General features: G+C 33.7%; 1 long non-coding RNA gene across 2 annotated transcripts in view; it reads left to right on the top strand.

The window, feature by feature from the left end:
• LOC118068101 (uncharacterized) overlaps window positions 1–24,098 on the top strand; it is a 59,507-nt gene that overhangs the window by 3,403 nt on the left and 32,006 nt on the right. The window contains exons 1-3 of one of the 2 annotated variants that reach the window (XR_004690469.1): window positions 184–627; window positions 5,217–5,275; window positions 21,512–21,549. This is a non-coding gene — a long non-coding RNA (uncharacterized lncRNA). Of the gene's footprint in view, window positions 1–183; window positions 628–5,216; window positions 5,276–21,511; window positions 21,550–24,098 lie in introns of those variants that run through there. The other variant, XR_004690468.1, reaches the window with a different exon arrangement.

The raw sequence follows: 24,098 nt of genomic DNA on the forward strand, positions 1-24,098 counted from the left end.
GTAACAGGGTGGCTGGAGGGGTTGAACTGCTCCTCCTGGAAGCTGGAGGGGATAAGAACTACCCTCGGAGTGAGAGTGCGTTTGCGCTGCCGCCGTGGAGGTGGCATTGTGCTAAGGGTTGCTCCGCGGCCAGCAGAGGCTTTCGGAGGTGGGGGCGTCCCCGACTGCAGGGTTAGGGTGGTCTTTAGGTCTGTCAGTAGCAAAGCGGCGGCCTCATCATACGGAGCTGCTGGCTGACCAGCTAAGCCGAAATCACTTAAGACGCGTTCCTTGTAATATAACCACCGCTACACGCGCCTTCCCCCCACTCTCCGCCACCCCGATCCCCTCATCTTTACATACAGACGCACACCCGAACGTCGCGCGGAAACACATACGAGTATACTAGTGGCAACTATGTCAATACAACCATAACAGACACCGGCCAGTGTACTCTTGGACTCTCGAGTGCACGTGTGTTGTATATTTGTGTGAAATGGATAACCATCTAATCCATTTATAGTTACAACTATTAAGTTACATCATTATTAATTAACAAGTGACACAAGCGAGTTGACTCCGCCAAATTACAACCTACCTTCGAGTGTATTGGAGGATTTATTTATACACCACGTACTTGAGAAGAAGGTGAGAAGTTATCGAGAATTAGTGGAGTAGTAAAGGGTGTACAAACCAGTGCGGTTCAATTGATACACTAGTAGCGAAAGATTCACCAAGGAACGACCACCCAAGGGATAGAAAGAGAGTGAGAGAGCGTGCTTGAGAGAATAAGCGTGTGAGAAAGGGAGAGAGAGAAAGATATTAAGGACTAGTCTACGAGGGTGTCTGATTAATCGTGTAGTGACCGTAGAGAAAGGAGGTTCTTATAGGGGATGCTCTGTAAGGTGCCGGTATCGCGCGCGTGCTCAAGGCCGAGGGAAAGACACTTCTCGTTGAGTCGCACGACTGATTCCCTCACAGTTGCCGGAAGTGACCGTCGCGATGAGGTTCTGTAAGAGTGAAGGGTGAACTTCGAATGAACAATTATACTAAATCGTTATCAAAAGGATAAACAAATAAACCAATTATTCAGTATTATTAATGTATGTGTGCTTAATTATGTATTTATTATAATCATCATTTATTTTTATTTATTTTATCGTTACTCGAATGATTTATTTTCAAAAGTGATTTGAATTTCAAAATACAATTATTCATTAATTTGGCTATACATTAAATAATTTTCTTTTTATATCAAGTGTTTGTTTATACAGTTAATATATTATTAAATAATCATGTGAATGTGTGTATGTATCAATGATATGATTGACTGTGACCGCGAAATTATATTTTATAATTCAATAGTCGAAAGTCACAACAAATAACGCATCGTTTTTCTGCAATATTTGATTAATATATTTAATTGAAAGTTTACACTCATTTGATTTGTCTGCTTTATTATTGGCATTTGATATTAATATATGCAAGCTTATTTCACACTTCATTATGTTATATATTTGTTATTTTTAGGTTATTTATAACATACTCATTTATGAAATATAATTTTATTATTTTGCTGTTTTGTGTACTTTTTTTTTTAAATTACCCTCACACATCTTTTCTTTATTACACTTAAAAAATAAAAATTTTAAATATTAAGATACAATATTAAGACAGCTGGTATTTATATTTACACTATTTTTCTACTCTTTCATAACTTTGTTGATGAACGTTATCAACAGCTGTCTCTGATGGGAATTGCATAGCTCTTACATGCAGCAATTGAATTTATTACGAATTTTTTATTTAATCATATAGGGTAACTTATCACCTCTACACTTACTCAATATTTATTTTAGCACTTAAATAAGGAGTGAAGATAATTATCTGAAGGGAATATTGTTCGTGAAAGAATGAAATCTTTTTTTATCTATAGAATAAATTGTTTGTAAAAGATTTGATTATCTATTTTATTATAGTCCGAAATAACTCTTATCAATCTCAAAGTATCGTGGGAAAAAAAGTTTTGAAAAGAAATGAAATAGTTTGAAAGAATAAATCAACTAAAGTGATAAATGAAATCAAAAATAGAGTGAAGTTATTTAAAGGATAATAGTCATATTGATTTCGAGCGTGATTGTTTTCAACCAATTTACCGCGGAAATGACATGAAATTTTGAGAAGGATTAGAAAGGTTGTGTGCACACACATTGGTAGGCGTGAGTGAGTTTGAAGGATTCAAGGATCATAATAGAATCTTGTGATTACGTATTTCTCCAGACAGTCCCGAGAGATAAATAGGAAATGGTGGGGATTTCAAAGTTTTCATCTCTTCTATTCAATCCGACATTTTAGGGTGACGGATTGCGTACTCAAGCTTTAACTTATAACTTTATAATTCACTTCGGAATGTATTCTGTTTCATGTGGTGTAAAATTGTATGACATCAAAGTTAGTTTGAAATAAAAGTGCGAAAAGACAAAGTTAAAAAGTAGATAGGAAGAAGTTAACTAAAATTACCTTAATATGGTAATTTTTAAAATTACTTCCAAACCATCTCTCTTTAATGGGGTACACACACGTTTGGGCGTACTTCCAAATGACTCTAGACTTGTCCAAAGGGTGAGTTTGCTGAGGTTATTAAAGGCGTTATATCTTGGCAAGTGCACGGAGTGAGAATCGCAGGCGTTCCCAAATGGCACGGCAGTTATGTCAGGGATCTCTCAAGTTTTGGACGTCCGTGCCGTGACGTCTTAACCGACGGCTTACAGACATGGATGAGAAAGTTTCGACCCATGCAATCGTCGTTGAGGTTTCCCGCATAAGCTTCTCTCGGGTTCGAATCTTCCCTCCACAATTCGAGATAAATCTTCTGTCATTAATCCTCTAAATTCTCATTATATTTCTGCAAGTCGCTTCCCGTTCTACACCAAGTTCCGTTTTTCTTATCGATCAATTACAAACTATCACGAAGCAATTAGAGTCAGTTCAACTAAATATTACTCAAATTGATGTTGTATACACTTTAAGACCCTCAATATTGTTCACTAAGACTTGGAATATTTAGAACCATTCAGTATATTATTTGCCATTTAAGGAATTTGGACGTTCAAAGTAATTACTCCCAATTTCATTTCAAAAATAAAAGTTAATTAATGTTTTTCATTTTAAGACTCAATGTACTTAATCTATTTTTAATTAATTTGAAAAAATTTTAATCGATCTTAAGGATATTTATTTCAAGATTTAATTAACTAATCATCACTTGTTTAATGTTAATATCAATTGTTATTATTTTAATTCAAGTTATTTATTAAATTAAACAAATATTTTTTCGATGCTCCTTGTGAAAAGTATCACTAATTAGCATAAATAATGTTCTTCTCCATAATTTCAACATTCTGATAAAATAAAAAATTTATCAATCGCAATGTTATGTCGATTCCTGCAAGTATATACATGTGATAATCATACATTCATAGCTTCACCCCACTACTATTCGCTGCATCCTGTGAACAACGGATCCTGACTCATTATACGCGAGTTCATCGCCCCTTTCCCTTTCCACCGCAATTTTACAATATACTCGATAGTACCCAGATATTTGTATTCACGACATTGACCTACATTGTCTGTTGAATAGAATTTCATCGCATCCGCCAGATTTCGATAACAACATATACATTATCTCATTTTTAATTAATCGATTAAATTTTCAAAATATTTTGACGACAATTATTTAAACAGACCAGCCGTAAATGTTCATTTAGTAAAAGAAAAAAAAAGATATCCAAACAGTGTGGATATTACGAAACAAACATAACACAACAGAGAGATAATCGTAAAATTAAAGGCTCTAAGTGTGTGGGAATAGCTTAGGCAACGCGTTCCTGTGACTCTTTAACCCTTAACCATCTTAACTACACCAAATGAACGTGCTCGCACGGCAATTGCAGCACGAACATAACGAGAAACGTATCATTGGGGTTTTGAGTACATGCCAAGTTCTATAATAAATGTAAGAGTAGAAAGTATACAAAGGGAAAAAATATTACTTCTGTCATTATTTTTGATTCAAATCTCTAACTGTTTATCCAAATGACATTATTTAAAAACGATAATCATTTTCAAGTGATATAGATCAATCTTAAGGAAAACAAGGGAAAAATCTCTGAAGAAAATGATTTCTTTTAAAATTATTAATATGACAGAAATAATATAATAGGAAGTTGGCGTAAGGTGTGAAGTTTATACTTCATTGAAGTTAGTCTTGAAGTAAAACATTGAATTGATAAAAAAAGATATGCATAAAAGAAGAATGACAAACAAAGAATAAGGGGATGCATTGTCTCAAGGAAGGCTAATAAAACAAGATTCAGAGTACAGAGATATATAACGGGGAAGAAAGCTCGGAAAAAGAAGAGTACGTATCCGGAATGTAACGGCTGAGGTTGCGCGTAAACGCTTCGTTAGGGTGAAGTAAAAGAAAGTGAGGACCAACGACGATAATGTAAAGAGAGAGAAGCAAGTTTGTCTAAAGGGTGGTATACAGAATACTGGAGGAAAAGACAGAGGGGGTGAGGGAATAAAAGACAGAGAGAGAGAGAGAGAGAAGAGTTGCCCAACGTTGGTGTGCGAATGCATACTAATTACGAGGGATATTGTTTTGTCTGTTGTGTAAAGACGTGCTAATTACATCTCGAGGAAGAACTTTTAAATCTGCGGCCTCTCACCTTCAGGGTAAATGAAACGCCCAAGCGTCTCTTGTCTTCTTTTTTAGAGGGTAGTTTTTACTGAAGCAAGTTCTTTATTTTACTTACACCTCGTTCACGTGTGCTTTTCTTCTTTGCTTCTTTCTGTCATCTCACCTCACATACATTCAATGACTCGAGTAAAAACATCATCGTTTATGTCTTTATTTTTTAACCGGTTTTCATGAGCACTCAAGCGTACTTCATTTTTCCGTCATTTGTTTACAGATCCTTCGATAAAAAAATTTTATTGCGAATAAACTCTTCTTATCTGATGAATCAATTTTCATGAAGATAGTAAAGACAACCGAGTAATTTAGTATTCCAATTCAACCATCTGAGGATTTATCTGCTATTTTAAATTATCTTTGGTTGTAACTTAAATTTGAATAAAAAGAAAAAATAGCGAATAAATTATATAAATAGGCATATAAAAATACAAGCGATATGTTATTGTCTAGCTGGAAAATATTTTTAATGTTCTAGGTTGACGCATGATGCCCTAACGAAACATCGGCTGGTGTGCGGGTGCCAGGACAAAAGAGGTAAGTCTGATGACTAAAATTTCCATAAATACATAGTTTTATCTTACACTTCCATCGTTGCGTAAATCAACGATACCTAAACAGACACTGAGAATTGATTGCATAGTCGTTGGGGGACATGGCGCGGGAAAGGAAGGAGACGGTCAGAGTCTACCGGTGGACCTCGTCCTGCAAGGTTCCGCCACTTGGCGGCAGATAGCGCAGTTTTCGAATGGGGTTGAAAAAGAGAACGAAGGTCCATTTTACTTATTGTTGGATTATTAAATACTGCAGTTGAATAATACATTTTTAATCGGTTAATTCAATCACTTTGTAAATATTAAATACAGGAATAAATAATATAAATGTTCAAATACATATTGAATATTGATAAACTTTTTTTATCGGAAGAGTGATTAATTATTCGGGGGTGGAAAAATAGAAATATTGAAAATACATCATTAATGATCTTGAACAATCTCTCGAGAAAAGTCAAAGAATCGTTATTGGATAGTCAACAATATCAAATCTAAAGGGAGTTGGTAAATGAAGGACCATCTCGTAGAAACGTTAGTGTGGAAAAGGAGGCCGAGATATCCATCAAGACTTTCCACCGGAGATATTCGTTTGATTCTTTTCTGCTCAGGGCATTACAAAAGCAATGCAAAAAAAGAGTCGTTGGAGAGAGGAAGTGAGAAAAAGGGAATAGGAACTAGACAAGTGAGAAAGAGAAAGGAAGCAGAAAAAGATATTTTAAAATTAAAAATGCATTTCGTCCTCGTTATACTTTAGCCTGGGAGAAACGTTTCTCCATTTCGATTTCTCCACTTTAATTCCTTGTAAACCACATTGAAGTTGTCTCTTTCTCATCCAAGAGTCTGTCCGTAACGACAGAATATCCATGCATGTCTTTATAACCGCATCTGAAGGAGACAAGTGCATTAAAACCTCGGGCGTTAGTTCAAGCATCAAGAGGAGGGAGATAGGGGTAAAGCACCAGAAGATATACACAAAGGAATGCAAAGTAAGAACCCACCTCCTCTCGTGCCATTTTTCCTTTTTCTTTTCCCGACATCGTATTACTCACCCGGAGGTTAGAGCACATTATCATGCAAGATTTTTTCTCTCTTCATCACTTCTGATCGTTTCTTTCTTCACGAATTTTTTTTCATCTTGTTTAATTGTTTCACTACATATATTATATTTGTCGTCACTACTATTCATATGATTTCCCGTATAAAAAAATATAGTTCCACAAAGGTTCCCAGAATGTTCCCAGGTGAGGAAGTTCCCCGACGTTCCCCTGGTGGGACTATGGGGAACGTTTAGACAGTAAAATTTTTTTTTTTTTGAAAATTTATTCTCTCTACTTCAAACGTACTTTAAATGTTTTTTAATTGCAAAAACAATATCTATAATAAAATTTATGAAGTAATGATATATTGGCGAAAAACTGTAAAACACAAAAATAAGCATAACTTCTTTGCTAATAATGCTACAGGGTTGATTGAGGACTCATATTGAAGATCTTGATGAGAGGGAAAAAATCGATATAGTTAAAATCATAATTGTAGCATAATTCGTGCTAAAACTAAAGCAAGTTCCTGTTTTACCCCATTTTAGGAGTGAAAAAATTGATTTTTTATATGTTTGACCCGATTCCGTATTTCTACGTATCAAGACGAAGAGAATAAGTCCTCGATCATCCAAATCGGACAACTTTGATTTTTCGACCCCAAAAAATGGCAAGTACCCCTTTCCATTTTTTTAGGCCAAAAAATAAAGGTACTCCGATTTTCAAGTTTGACCACTCATTCTCTTCGTCTTAATGCGTAGAAATACGGAATCGGGGCACAGCTCAAGAAAATTTACTTTAACACCCTCAAATAGGGGTAAAACTGGATACACACTAAAAATCATCATCCCCTTGACTTTAAACCCCTATAACTCATAAACGGACAGTCCAATAACTGTTTTTAGGGACGTTTTAAAAAGCTTAGAATCTAAGCTAAGCAAGCATATCCATAAAAAGTGTTTAAAAAATTTCTTTCACCCTTAAAATCGCTAAAATATAAAAAAATATCACATTTTTTTGGGAGTTTGTCAACTATTTCGGCAATTTTGAGGGTAAAAGAAATTTTTTAAACGTTTTTCATGGATATGTATCTGTAGCTTAGATTTTGAAGTTTCCACACGCCTCCTTAAAATCATTATTAGATCATTTGGATGGGAATTATAGAGGTCCAAAGTTAAAGAGCAGACGATTTTCCAACCCTACTCCGACTTTGGACCTCGGGAACTTGCTTTAGTTTTAGCACGAATTATGCTACAATTATGATTTTAACTATATCGATTTTTTCCCTCTCATCGAGATCTTCAATATGAGCTCTCAATCAACCTTGTACCATTATTAGCAAAGAAGTTATGCTTATTTTTACGTTTTGACATGTGTCATTATCATGATAATTTGTAACTATCTGTTCATTTACATTTTTCTTAGACCGTTGACCAATAAGTCAATTACAATTTATTGTTTCATTGAAATGATAATGCACAAATAAATTCCAATACTTTGGTTGATCAACGACAAGACATAATGTCGATCCTAAATGTTTTCTCTTTTGATGTACTCTAGATGTTCGTTGATTAATCTTCCGGTAGAAAGTCGTAGTCCGGATGGTAGTAGCATCACCAAGTCCATAGCGCTGTCACGATGAATAAATAACAACAAGAGTGCATGATGAAGTAACGATAAAAACATATAGGTGTAGAGTAGATAGATGAAACACGAGGCCACGTATCCGTAACGAAATGGTGGAGATCAGAGACACGAATGGCGGCAACGATGGCGCGTCTACAATAGTTTGAGCTTGATCGTCGATGTTCTTCCGGAACAATCGAGAATTTCTCATTCATTGTGGACATACCGGATCTTCGGTATTGCGAGTTGCTCCCAGCGATTGGATTCTCGTCGATTGTTGCTCGTCAGTGACTGGTCTGCAAATAAAGAATCACTGTTTTCCGAGAGATTTGTTTAATCACAGGATGTCTCCTCCTATGTATATAAAATCAATGGAAACGCAATCATAATGACCATGGAGGTATCACGCGAGGTCGAAAGAAGAATGTCATCTTATTATAGTTGAATCAGGTGTGCTTAGCTATTTCATGTCCACCGAGACAAAATGACAGCTTGTCAGCAGAGACTACAGCACAGGTTTTTTTCCACTAGAACAGAGTTTAGCTTTATCAAATATGTTTTTATTGATTGTTAATTTGCAGAAAAAAAATTTTAAGGATAAATAAACTAGAGTCCAACACTTGTCTAGTTTGATGAGAGCTTTTACGGTTGAAACCGCTTAAGTGAAAACATGTAGCTTTTCTCTCTGTGATGATATGCTATTAAACACGTGTTAGCATTTGTTGTCTAGTTGTTCAATGAATTGTAATGTTTCCATACAAGTATTTAGGCAGCAATTACTCCCGTGTAATAAAAATAATTACCTTCGTGATTGAATGAGCAGTAAAAAATCTAAACAGTCCATTCACACTCGGTAAAATTGTCACAGACATTTTTTTTCTTCACAAAGCATATCTTCATGTTTGACATTCATGAGTGAAGTATCAATTCTACTGTCTCTTTGCGAATAATAATTTATAAAAATTTTGAATTGAATTTTTTAATTTGCAAGATTAAGAAAAAAAATGTTTGAAAATTAAAAGTAAATCCAAAAAGGTCAGCTTATTGATTTCAGTTGCATGCATAACTTATGATAATGTATGTGATAGAAAATGACAAAATTGCAATAATATGAATTCTCGGTAGAAATATAAAATAAATTATAAAAGATTGATTAGAATTGATAAAGATGATTGTGACTTATCAAATGACGTTATCAAAAAGTACATAGAAAATTTGATTACGTCACATGCATGTATGTCATCTAAGTATGCGATAGTAGATATTGGCATGGAACACGTGAGTACAATTCTGTTGATATAATAATCAAATTATTAAAATTATTATTGTTATTATAATAATTATTACGTATCATCTTTGTGTATATATAGGATTTATTGTTGTTGTTGTTCACACTGACCACCTCCTTCATCGTTGCTATCGTACTCGATTCACGTAACAATTCATTTCGTTCGTCAAGAACAATTATTCATATAAACGTTAGGATGCCAACTATGTGCTTGTTAAATGCTAGTACTTTTTCCTGCTGAGTAAATGAAAAAAAGAAACTGAAAATAAAAACGAAAATTCCACGGCCCGATAAGTCTATTGTTGCGATACAAGGATAAGTTGTGTCATTGTATTTTTCTCGGGAATACTCTGTACATGGAAACATGACTCTGTAGATGATTTTCTTCGTCTCGTACTTTAATAAACATATACAATTGGAAGAGAAAATATATATGTATATATATTTCAAAGAGACTTGTGAGATATGGCATATCTCGTTGAGCGATTTCCGGTTCCTGTCCAAGAAGAGTGTGCTCGCAAAGATAATTCGTTATCTCCAACCTCCGTAGAATATTTCAATGGTAGCCGAGATCTTTTCTTTGTTAAAACAGTCGCGGAGGAAAGACTAAAGATGACAGCGGATGTTCAACAACGACAATCGCACTAATACACATGTGTCTTGAATGATGGAGAAACGCGAGAATTGGATAAATATAAAAATATCATCATAAAGCAGGATGTTTACATAAAGTAAAAACGATTAGAGTTGATTTAATAGAGAGAAAGGTTAAGAAAGAGGGTGAAGGAGAAGAAAGAGGGAGAGATATATAAATGAAGAATGAAATAAAGAGTTGTCAAGCGGTCGTGACCAGCCTCGTCTCATAACTTACGGTATATAAAACAATATTGATTGGTGGTACAATGCGGGTGGATTATAGGGTGGTTGGTCGGGGGCGGTAGGACGGTCCGCGATGCATTGTGCCCGCTGCGTCCGGTCAAACTTTTCATCATCCCTAGTTGCGCACTCTCCCCTGCAACTACCTCGCGCCTGCTCCGGTGTCTCGCTCCTTTCCTCTCCGTTTCCCTCTTCTACACTTTTTCTTCCCTCTCGTTCCGATCTACTACTCCCTCAGCGCATTCTCAGTCGATAATTATTGCAGTCCGTCTCCGCTCCCGTTCCGTCTTTCTTCTCCATGTCGACGTCAAGCTTTTGAAAGCTCCCTTGACTTCTGAACGGAGCTAGGGGGACAGACCAGTGTGTAAATGTATGTATAACGTTCCGAACTTGTAGCAAGGGGCCATACACATTGAGAAACTCAATGGTACATTGATGCGTGTAAGTTTGTATGTATCGTAGAATTACGATTGCCGAGAGAGAAGAAGAGAGAAGAGTAATATGGAAGATATAGAGAGGAATGCGTTCTATGTGGTCCTGATTGTGCCAAGCGCGTCTTGTGCAACCGAGAGACTTCATTATTGAAGCCAGTGCACGGAAGCGGATAGTCTGAAGAAGAGAATAGCACATTCGAAAGAGTGAGAGAGAAAGAGTCATGAGAAGAGCAAGACACTAGAGTGGTCACTTTGAAAAGCGTCGCGACGCAATGATGCATTGGCCAACAGAGTACAGAGAGTAAATAAGGGACGTGCTCGTTCGCCTTAATAGCATCCATAACGTTCAATGCGTAGTATATTGTGTATAGAAGTTAGATAACATGATGATGGCCGTCGTAGAAAAATTCTAACGGAATTATATTTTATGCTTCACTCGATAATGTAGAGATTTCGTTCCAGATGTCCAGTTATTTTGATCGAGGATGCTGGAAAAAATTTTTAATTAAATTTACCTTGAAATTACGATCAATCTTGTGGTATTTAAATATTTTATTATCCTCAAATTCCTTTACTAAAAGATATTTTTTGAATTTTTATCAGAAAATTTGCTTTTAATGTCAGTATTGAATTTAGGAAAATTGGAATTATTTTTTAATAATCCCCCAACTCTAGAGTATTAAATTCCTTGTATGATTCGACGTTGAGGTCAATAACCCATATTCTCTAAGAAAAATAAAATTTAAAGGTTAAAAAAATTGAATCAACAATGGATTAAATGATTTTTCAAATATAAACAAACATTCAGACAGTTGGCTAGACAGATGTTAGATTGTGACAAAATATAAAAATACGGAACTAATTTTAATCTGAGTATTTTAATACAGCATCACCTGAGAGAGATTACAGATGGCAGGTATTTTCAGTTGAAAATATAAAATTTACATAGAAAAATCAAAAATAGGAATTTTGAAATTATTTGTCATCTTAATTATCCATTGTGTTCAATAAAGATAAACATGGTCCGTAATTTTTTGTTTGTTAAAAATGTAAAGAAAAGTTTAAAAATATGAACTATTTTAACAGAAAAACATGAAATTGATACAAAGCATGGTTCACCTTATACAGAAATATAAATTGAAAAATATTAAAATAATTGGATAATAATATTTAGATATTTTTAATTGACGTTTATTACCATGTTCAACGATATTTATATATAGAATGACAATATAAAAAAAAAGTGAGCATCAATAATAAGAAATAAAATGTGTTATTGAATTTTTTTATGATGCACAAGGTTTGTATGTGATATGAGTGACCGTAAAAGGGCACATAGTAACATCGCTTTGAAAGGATATGCAAGAGAGACTCCACTTTTGGTTTTAGTATCATCCTGTAACGCTCGGCCAACGTCCAAGTATCATGTAGATGTAGGCACATATGCAGGATGTACTTTAGAATAGCGACTCATGAGGGAAGGTATCCGCAAAAATTTTCGAGAGCCTTCCAGCCTCTTTTCGTTTTTCCACCCTCTTGTTCATGGCTCGTTTCTCCAGAAGTACAATGTGTGCATCGTTTTCTGTATGCTGTAGTCTTTCACTAGAAAGAACCAATTCAAATTGTACTCGCATACACGAATTTTGCACTTTCTTGTGTACTAATATTACCAACAACCAGAGATGATATAGCGTAGTTGGTTTTTATCCATGTAATCATTGTGTGTACGACCAACAGTATTCAAGTTGCTTCCCTTTTGCTTGATTTCTTTTTAATAATCAGTCGATTGCTTTCTTTGGATTAATATACCAAACGACTCAAACTCAAGGTAATTTTAATCGCAAGCAAATCGAGGGGAGGAAGCAAAGTCGCTCGATATGCTTTGAAATAGTTTTCAAATGGCTGAGGGATACGAGATTGCTAATTGAGGGGATGAGGGTATGTATGTATGAAAGAGGGTAGACATAGTTGTATCAGTCTAGAGAAAGGTACTTGCTTCGTAATTTATTTCTTGCTTGAATTACTCGATTTCTGACCACTAATTGTTTCCTACTTTACAATCAGGAAAATCTTAGACCAACATCTACTCCCTGAGAATTAATTTTCACGCCAACTCTCCCCAATAATAGTCAACTATTTCGAAATCAATTTAACTATCAAGTTGTGTTTGTAATTAAACGACTCGACATTAATCGATGGTGATTAATTTCTCTGCTTTTTTCGAGATACTTTTTAGTAAATATTTAAGAACTTCGTTTCAATTTATCAACAAAATTATTTTATTCTATAGCAAAAAAAAATTCATTTTGGATTGGACAGTTATAAAAATGAAATGAATTGGAGAATTAGTTTTATTTCTTCTTTTTTTTTATGTAAAAACAAAAAATATTTTCCATCAACATCATTTGACCTCTAGCAATTTATATTCTTTTATAAAATATTCAATGAAAATGGAGTCATATGAGGATTAATTTTTCCAATTTTTATTACTCATTATTATTTTTTCTCAAATATTTTGCATGAAAGTTAACAATAGAAATGATTTCTTTTATTAGAATTTTTCGAATATTAAATATGCGTTTCGCCATTGGTCAGTAAGTTCGAGTGGTTTTTTTTCTTCACAAGGAAAGTTAATGCATATTACGTTAATACGACATACACATGAGTCGCTAAAAACCTTTTTAAATTTTAAACACAGTGTCCGTGCAGTGGTCCTACTCGGAAGGTCATGAATAAGGGATGAATACTCACGAGAATCCACGTTTTCACATGCGCATATATAGATAAATGCAATAGCAAATATCGAAGAACGTGAGTTTTAGATACGATTGTGGATGGTAAACGGATAAATGTGCAAATTTGACGAGCCGTCGCGGCTTGCCATTTGAAAATGCACATGTACAAAACAGATATAGCATGGGAGAGAGTGAAGAGAGAGAATTTGAGAGTGAGGACACGCCTACGCTCACGTCCATTCCTATCCACGTCGGATTGTGAATAAAAATAATTAACGAAACCTACGAACATCGGAATCACGATTGATTTACGAGAGCGCCAAGTTTAGAGGCAGCACTGGATATTTTGCTGCGTGTCCGCGAGGCTCGATTGATTTTTTTACTATCCTGTTTTCATCCCTTTACGTATCTCTACACATATTCGTACAATATATACATATATATCGAAATATAGATGCTATATTTTTTTTTACATTTTTTTGTAAATATTTTCTTAATGTATGTACTAAAAACGAAAAAAATTCATTTTCATAAAAATCATTTTTTCGACAGCTACTTAAAAATTGTTTCGCCAATGTAATTAAATATCCATCTCACAATTCTATTTTTTTATTTGCTAGAAAGGAGGCAAAAATTATGGTCCAGTCGGTAATGTGGTCCATTCGTTTATTTAGCGAGCATGTAACATCTTTCATCAGCTAACCCTTAAACATATTAAAAAATAACTTCTTGGTAATGAACAGAAAATTCGAAAAGTGATGATTGGTAATGATTTAATGGAATAAAATATGATTTAGTAGAAATAAAAAGTGATTCATAATCCTACTTTCTTCTATATCATTTTATTAAAATATTTTCTAAAATTACCTTTGGATATTCCTAATATATTCATTCAATTCAAGAAAAATAAATTTCAACCCTAATTGTTGATGTGGAAATCAAGTTTTAATGATAGACTAGATAATAATCTAAGGGTTGAAGTTAGAGGAAGTAGTTAAATGTAGCCATTTATCTTTTGAGGTAACAATAAAAAAAATGTAGACAGCTTATGATAATCTGTCAATTTGCATCAATTGGATGAATCAAGTATTCTTTTGGATGAAATGAGTGTCGTGTGCAAAGTAATGAGATGTCATAGATGCATCCAGGTGTATAGATACGCGACGTGTGTATGCAGGTAGAGGGAAGGGGCAGATGGACTCACCCTTGTGGTAATAACATAGACATTCTGGCTGGTTTTACTTTAGGGTGGTAAAAACCATCTCCTAGAAAACAGCTATAGCACTTTTTCTCCCCCTTTTGCCTTCTGGTAAACGACGAAAGTAGAACTGCATGACGATCTTTCGATGCCGTACAACACCTGGGCTTCGAAAAATATCATGAAACTATATTTAATTGGAAATTCGTGATTGGCACTGTTACATGAAATACAAATTTATTGATACAATGAAAAAATTTCAATAAAAAGGTCGAGTAAATTAAATAAAAGCTGTGCAAAAACAAAATTTTCGACAATACTTTGTAAATTAAATTTTTTTTTTCTGTTATAAATTCATTTATTAAAAAATTCCCAAAATTTATTGTACAAATCGAAAATAAAATTGTTAGTCAGTTATTACTTAAGAAAAAGTAACTTTGAAATCAAAAATTAAATAATGAAAAGTCAAAAATACTTTTTTCTCATAATGATAATATATCCTTGTTTTCTTTATTAATGATTTCATTTGTTGCTTATTGCAATGTCAGTTATGGGTTTTCAAATAATATCCTACTCCAAATATTTATATATTTTTAATTAATCCAATAATCAACTGTATATTATTAATTAAAAGTTTGAACTCGAATATCCTGCAACGAATATAAAAAAAATGTCATATGCATTACAATGCTAACTTGTTTTTAAAATATTGTAATATTTCCTGTTATACAATGAATATTTCCTCTAATTTAAATTATTAATTATTGTTATCTATTACATTTTGTGAGTTTTCATGAGTTTTATGAATTCACAAATAATCGTAAACTACACTACATTTTTGATAAATTTTTAGTAATTTTTCCCGGATCCCAAAGTTTTTTCTCCATACCCTGCTATTCACATTAAAAATGATAAATTCACTGTTTTTAATAAATGGAGCACAATACTTGTCTATCTGAATTATTTTGCGCATTATTTCCCGAAATCTCAAGATTATTGAAAGACCATACTTTATAAAAGAGTCTGTAATATTTATTGTATTGTGCTGGTGAGTTGGCTTGTTGAAATTAAATCCATTATCTTGTCGTTATTGTCTCGGGTGTCTTGAAACCGACATCTGTTTTAAAAACAGATAGACAATCGAGACGAAACAACGAAAGACCAGCTGTCCATGTGGTTAAAGGAGCATCGCGATCGAGATCTCGAGTTACTCCCACGAGAGATTGAGTCTCTCTCCGGCTCCACCTCCTGCAGTGACTCTATCTCGCCTACGCCCGCCGATGAGATCTACCAAAAGAAAAGCAGATCATCTGCCTTGTGTGGTCTCTCTGTTGCTCTTTTTTTTCTTCTCTTGAACCATACCGGAATAATAACCCGAAAACCCAGTTGCCACCTATCGATTCCATCCGCGATGTTTACGGTCAAATAAAGATCGCCTCATGCACTTGGTTTTGTTCTTTACATTGGAAAAAGCATATTGTGGTCAAGCACTCGAGCGAAGAGAAGGTACTCTGCATATTATGAATATCTACTGGAGAGAAGAAAGAGCAAGCTTTTGTCCTCGACTGACCCAAAAGGTATAGCATACATCATGCAGCCATCACATAATTGACTATCATTCCAACCGGAAACACATGCAATCTTTTTTAAATACCTACATGTTGACGCAACAGTTATCCAAGTATTATTTACTTAGAGACTGATTAATTTTAAAAAAGATTGAATGAATTAAAAATATACTGACATAATTGGAGTTTTTATTGAAATCATCAATGGTTCACTTGGTGAAGTTTTGAAAGGACTTGGAAAAAAATAATTACAATGCCCGGAAGTATTTAAACTCCTTTTTCAGAGGCAATTTATTTAGGAAGCTAATTTCCGTGGAAAGAAAAAGATGAAAATATGATAAGATAAAAAACGATACTTGATAAAAGAGCCCTTCGCTACCCCTGTTAATCGTTTCCGTCTTTCTCATCTTCTTATCCGGAAGATCTTGAAGCTTTCTGGATTTTCACCCTTAAAGCATCTTGTGTCGCACTCTCTTGAGATTGTGTCTTTAGCTAAGGAAAACACTCTACCTTGATTCCTCTTCGCAGTCTTCTTCTTCTAAGAATGGGGATGAGGTTTGTTGGCATTTTGTCGTTCATCACAGTAGATCACAAGACAGTGTTCGAACCCTCTGAAGAAATTTCCCTTTTCCTCAACCCATTGCTAAACTATGACTAAAGTTGAAGAGAGAAAAGACGAAAGTGTAAACGGGGTTGAGTTTTCTGGCTTCTCACCCCCCAACTAAAGATTTCCCCTAAGATTTTCCAAGCCACAGGCTATAGAGGGAACAAGAAAAGAGAAAGGAAACGACCTGTTGAGCTAAGAAATACGCTGAAAGTCAAGTCCAGATACAGGATGATATTTTCTTACGAGAAATGGATCTGACTTCACCCTCTTGAAGTATTAAGAATCAACTTGTTGAATCTAGAATCGAGTCCCGTCCAAGAATAACACTTGTTTTACTTTTTTTCTCTTGTTGTTGTGCGAAAATGAGACGAAGCACGCAAGCTGTTCTAATCACAACCCTTCAAAACTCTACAACTCGCCTTTTTTTATACCATAAAAACTCTTCCCCTTCAGTTCAAAATTCATAACACGCTGTGTGATGTAGTTTATTTCGCAACTTAAAAAACATTTATTTCAATAATCTCATTAAGTCATTACTCGAAATATAAAATATGGTTTCACTTAAACACACTGAAGACTGAATTTTATAATAACACTACTTACATAAATTCCGACCTTTTTTTTTTAGCTACTTGACGTTCCAAATACTTTTTTTGTACTTAATCAGTATAAACCAATTAATAAAAAAAATTTATAATAAAATTTTTATTCAAATTTTTGTTTTAAAAATTCATTAGAATTAACCTTTTATGTTGTTAGAAAAAAAAAACTGGCTATTCAAACTAGCAAATTAACAAAAAGTTTGACAAGAGAACAGAGACAGTGTGTATTGAAATCTAACAAAGTAAATGTTAAATTGTAAAATTTCTAATAAAACATTGATGAATGCTATTTTTATAAAAATTTTATCGAATAAATATAGTGAACAGTACAATCGCTAGTCAAGAGATATTTATTGACATTTTATGTGAAATCAATGAGCTAGAATGAGTACTAATGATTACTTTCATCATATTAACAACTGTATAGTTTATTATAACTACTGTTTGATATAAATAAAAATCATTTGATCACGAAAATTAAATAGTTTGATAAAGATATAAAATCATTTCATGCCATATATAACGAAATGGTTATCTCAATATTGGTGGCAGTGATTCAAATCGAGCTGTGGTATATTGTCTTTCAAGAAAGCCTTCCGGATGCTTAATCGTCCGTAAGACAACTTGTTGAATCCTCCTCCTTCTCTAAGATTGTCCAAGCTAAGAAGCCACTTGTTGCGTGCTTCTTAGCTGCTATTTCCGCAAATAACAGCTCCGTTCGAAAGTATTGCCTTTCAACTTAACAGCTGTTAGAAGTTAAAAGTGGTTGATAAATAAAAATAAATTCATTTCTTATCTCATTAAGTGATAAAAAAGCTAATTAAATTTTTTTTAATACTTTAAAACAGAATGTTTTAGTTAATAAGCATTGGAAAATGGTGCAAAAGATTGAAGAGGATAGCTTGATGCAATTATAGGCATTCAAAAATTACCGAGAACTGCCAGAAATTTTAAATCCAGTATTTTTGCGAATTTATTTAGGCTTTTTAGCATAAATGGAAAAATTTCTGCCACTAGATGAAGTGATTGAAATTCTTGCATTAAAGTTGTGAGATGATTTATCAAATTCGTAAGAAAAAGAGACTCCAAAATAATAATAGAGAATTAAGGTAATAAATCTGTCAAGATAACATCATTATTCGAGCATGTCTCATAAAAAATGTCTTAAATGAAATTTAAAAAGCTCTTATTGAATCATATTGTCTCAATATTCACAAAAATATGTGGATAGAGCATGATAAAATGAACTTATAAAGATTAATTTAAAAAAATTTGTTCCATTTCTTTAATTAAAAATTAAATCCGAGAATATTGAAGAGTAAAAATTTGATGATTTAATTAATTAACAATGGTTAAAAATAACTAACTTCAACAAGATCAAATCATCATTGTTCTTTTTTGAAACAAAGAAATTAATAAATAATTAATACTTGTCATGTTTTAGACTTTTATCTAAGTCTCTACTTGCATATGCTTATAATAAAATTAATTAATTAATTAATTATCTATGACATAAATAAATAGATCTACAACGGTAGACTTCAACATGTGCTAACATACGGTCGTTTGATAAAGCGTAGCAGCATCGAGCATTTAATGAGCTGTTAAGTGGCACACAACTCGAGACAGACGAAGACGTCAAATCGGACTGTTAGTAGGAGATGTCTATAAATAAATCGAATTAGTTTAAGGATGCTTATGAACGTTCCATCAAGAGAGAGAGAGAGAGAGAGAGAGAGAGAGAGATTCAATTGACAAGATTGGATGTCAATATGTGTACGATAAAAATGCAAATATTGATCAGAGATATTTTTTCTCATATCAAGAAATAAAAAATAATAATTAAAATAAAACTAAACATCATTTTCCACCACTCACGTTGATTAATTCGTCTTGTTGATGAAAAAGTCTATATGTATGTTTTATTCAACTTTATTCGTCTTTTATACTCAAATTAATTTCTTGCGGGTACGTGACCCTCGTAAAGTTTGTTGGGAAACGAAAAAAGAAATGTATTCTATATATATTGAGACGCTTGATGATTAGATCCCGACACGTGGCTATTGTATTTCTTGAAAAAGAACGACGACTCACCCTCGACGATTCACTCACATCGTTGTTCGATTATCGTGTCTTATTCATGCTCGAATAAGATCGTAACTTAATATTCTCTTATATCTTCAATCAACGAGTCGATCAGCTTGATGAGAATTTTCAAAATAAACTTTCAACATTACACTCACGTAATAAAATAGCTGAATAAAAATTCGAAAAAAATAAATTAGTTAGTTCCATGTTACTTTTTTACAGCCTTGAGGTTTTATGCATTACATTTATAATCATTATTTTTACCCTTTAATATTTGAAATATCAATCTTTCAATATAACCAAGTCGAAAGATTTTTTTCAGTCAACTCAATTTGCAACCCCATCTTCATAGTCCCCTATATGTTCATTCGGGGGGCGTATGGCAAAGAAGCCACCCTCTTGAAGCTCAGGAAGATCAGTTCGAGTTTGATTTTATTAAGTTGCGCAATGCATCGTCGTAGTTTCTTTGTTTATAAAGAGCCATCTGTCGATCCTGAGTACATATGAGGTGTTGGTCTTAACATAAGAGTATATTTATTATTCTACAAGACCATCATCAACCTACATCGGCTTTATAAAAAACAAACTTCCTTCTTATATTAATTCCTTTCTCAACTCAAAAAGTCACGATTTCTTTTAAATTTATCATTAAAAAAAATCAAGAAATGTTTTATTTTCATATTTATAATTATAAATGCTCGTTTAGTTCTTAAGCCATTTAGTTTATCGATCAACCTGTCAATAATTATTGTATAAAAAAAAATATAATTGTTATTTTTTAATGAGCTTTTATTTATTTTTTTTACTAAATTTCGATTCCGTTTACTGGGTTTTATAATTACTAGCTGGTTGTAATGCTAACACATATAAAAAATAGTTAAAAAATCGAAGATATTAAAAGTATAAGATCATAAAAAATAGACTGGTATAAGCGCAATTCCGGGATAGTATCGAGTATTGATTTTACTTTGAGCTGTGCTTTTCCCCGCGACCCGTGCATTCGTCGTCATAACCTGGACCTGGGTATAAAGTATATACACGAGGGCAGTTTATTAATCCAATGATACATACGACAGAGAAATAACTCTCGCTGTTTATTTATTGTCGTCTCTATTTCTCTCTTCAGTCTGCTTGCTATGAAACAGGGAATAAGAAGATATGCAAACGTAATATAAAATTGAATAAACTAAATAATTTGGACTTTATTTTATTGTTCGTATCGATGGATTGTAAATTTGGTAACTTTAGTATTTGAATCAAATCTTTTTATAGTAGTTATATAATACATTTCCGGATTAAATGTATACAGTTGTTTGGCAAAATGTAGTGCAAGATATAGAGAAAACAAGAGGAACGGAGTACTTGAGGGAGAGGTTTAGCTAAAAGGAGAATAGCTAATACATCACAAACTTAGGGACAAAGAGGAGGATGTCGTAGTCGGTACAAAACTTTACCTATTTGTTAAGTCTTGCTACTCGAAACTGCCTGAGACACTATGGCGTCGCTTTTCTCTCACTTTATAAGCATACTATACGACCTCAAGGGTGATTGTAAAGTAGTCTACAATGCACTACATGAGATGCTTAATTCTTCGATCGACTTCGATCTTCAAGTTACTACATCATGGAAAAAACAAACAACAATACTCTCAAGAGAAACTTATAATTTTAAGTGAGAAGAAAAATGATTGATTTCTTGGTGAATAGATTTATTTAATTCTATCATCGATATATAATTTAAAATATTTAATTTTAAAAATTAGCATTGATTATAAAAGCATTACATTTGCATATAATTGCGTTATTGAAACTAAAAAGTAAAAGGGAAAAATGAAAGTGAGCATAGCTTTCTCCGGAGGTAAAATATCAGTGACATGCATTTACATAGGGCTGTCTTCTCCTGCTCCATCGTTTTCGTCGTTGCCTGACGCGTAGAAGATCCATAGGGAGTTTCATTGTCACAATAATATTGCTTTAGGGGACATTATAGTGACACACACTGAGTCAATCTCAAAAATAGAAAAATAAAAAACAATATTTATAATAATTCTCAATTACATTATTTATTTACAAATATTTTAATTCATTTATCTCTAATATTAATGATAGTTTTAATAATAAATTTCATAAAAAATCTAATTGATGAAATTTTCATTTTCAGACGACAGCATCTTTCACATCACCTCCATCGAATCAATCGTAAGTATTTATAAGTGATAAATAATTGAAAGGAATGAATTTTATTAAAAAAATAGTGAATTTATTTTGGAGAAGGGATAGTTTCTACGCCACTGTGTGCACGCGCGCATGGTGGTTGACAATGCAGCGCCTGCAGAAGTGTAGAAGGGAAAAGAGATGGTATTCGCCAGAGGGCTGTCGATTGGGGAAAGGGGTAAAACAGGAGCGAGAAAAAGAGAAGGTACGACGGAGGTGGAGATGTGCTCTAAGGTACATAATCATGCTTGCTGATTCCTTCCCTAATAAAAGTCGCACTGTCACTGAGCCCCTGCGGAGTCACAATCGCCCGCAATTTCTCCTTGTCTTTTTTTCGCTCAATCTAGATACTACTACACAGTCTTGATTCGTGTAGTGTACATGACAAAGAAAAAAAACTGCCCGCGGCGTAATTCGTATATTCTTTTAGATGCAGTCTGAAATACTTTGCGATGCACTACAATCGATCCGCATCATTATTTTGTACTTCTTACACTGAGGAAAAAATGTTTCGTTTTCTGGGTAGACATGTTCTCGTGATTAAAAATTATTTCAACACATTTTTTTCGAATTAATCATTCCAATAATTTACTTAAATAATCATTTAATTAATCAATAACAGCAAACTTGATAAAAATATATTAAAAAAAAAAATTAGTCATTGGATTGTTGGAAGAAATGATCAGATAAAATATGAAATGATTTAAGTTAGAGTTCAATTTTTTCCTCAGTAAAAGGAAGATAAATTTTTAGAAAACAGGAATGAAAAATAATTGTAAACATAATTAGTTCCTCATGATTATTAGGGTGTAAAGGCGACAAATAGTGACTGGTAGGTAATAAAATCACACCGGAACGCATCGAGGGGTGTCTTGGTTTGTTCGCGTCAGGGTCGATCTTTTTAAAGGGCCAAAGAAACCGAGGGCCAGAGAGGTGAAGGAACAGAGGCAAAGGAGATATAATACACCAAGGGTCTTTGGCCTAAACAGGTCTCAAGGTGCATGTCTGAAGCGCGTTTAAAGGGCCAAATAAGAAAACGCCAGATGGTTCGACCTACCCTAAAGTTCCAAGTAAAACAGGCGCCGCGGTACGTTATGAATCATGTAAGTAATATCGCCACGTGGATGAGTTTTAACTAAATCAGACGATTAAGAAAAAATTTTCTTCACCATCTTTTTCTTCCTTTCTTTCTTTTGTCTCTCTCATCAATATCTGGGTCTTGGAGGCTGTCGATAATGACGCGAGCTGATGCGTGCCAGCGAATAGAGAAACTCTTGATCGCTGAACATATGTTACCAAGTCATTGTGGATTTTTATCCTTCGTGTCTAAAATGGTCTGAAGAGGTCCAGAGAATCGTTTGTTATTTCTCTAATCTCCCGTTAGACAGGAAAAGGACAAATGAATCAAAACCCATGAAAAATTAGACCGGATATCGAAAAAGTGTTTTGATCCTGCAATATGCCATGAGTCGTAAAGAATAATGTAACGGAAAATATAACAGTAAGAATGAAAAAAAGATGAAGGAAAAAATTAAAATTTCTCTTCTTTATTTTTATAAAATACACAACAGTTGTGGCTCGTGCCGATTCACGACCACAAATCTTCGAGGTTTTTTTTTTATCGGTATTTTTTCCTTTCCTTTGAGACACTCGAGCACCCACGCATGCTAAAAGAAATCTTCAGTTCTTTTCATTCTCAGTTTTATACAACAAAATACAATATATATGAGTGTATGTATATGTACTGAATTATTCTTTATTAGAATCTCGGTCATACTTTTCTCTACTTGAAAGAAGAAAAAAATAAAAACAGTGAATACTTGTATACACGATATGTTGATTGTGCAAAAGATGCTTCTCTTTCATTTCCTTTTAATACTTGAGAATGAAATCGATTGAAAAAGTATAGCTTTGATTATTATATTTCATGTTCTCCAAAGAGTTTAGGATAACGATGTTCTTAGTTTGAAATAACCAGATGTATAGTTCAAGTATATAGAGAGAATATATGTACGGTTGATTGCATTAGAAAATAGACCAATACGATTCTCGTTGTTGAGTTTTGAATAAGAAATGACTGTTCTCTACAATACAGGGTACGGTCGTACATTGTATTTACTATACAAACCGCCCACGCGCCTCTCACTTCAATCATAGTCCTTGGCTGAAAGCTACCGGAAATACCATGCTGAGTATTAATTTGGCTTTTGCTACAATGGAGACGACAAATTGTTAGAGTATTATTTTCAATAAGGCGTGAAAAGCTATAACACCACAATTACCTTGTTATCTTACTGACCTATAGAATTTTGGAAGATTAAAAAGAGCAACAAAGTAAGTTGTCACTTTTGCATTGTAGTAGAATGCAGAATTTTTAAATGGACACTAGACCACTGGATACCTTTATTCTCGAGATCAACGTACACGAGATCCGTTGTCGTTTCAGGGCCTAAAAGGTGTTTACACTATTGGGGGTCGTCTTTTAAGAATTTCTATTCGAGTCAGAGATAAATTATTAGTAGATAAATAACGTA

This window comes from Chelonus insularis, unplaced genomic scaffold (genome assembly GCF_013357705.1).
Source record: "Chelonus insularis isolate UGA/USDA-ARS -01 unplaced genomic scaffold, ASM1335770v1 contig_399_pilon, whole genome shotgun sequence".
In the NCBI taxonomy this organism is placed as follows: Eukaryota; Metazoa; Arthropoda; class Insecta; order Hymenoptera; family Braconidae; genus Chelonus; species Chelonus insularis.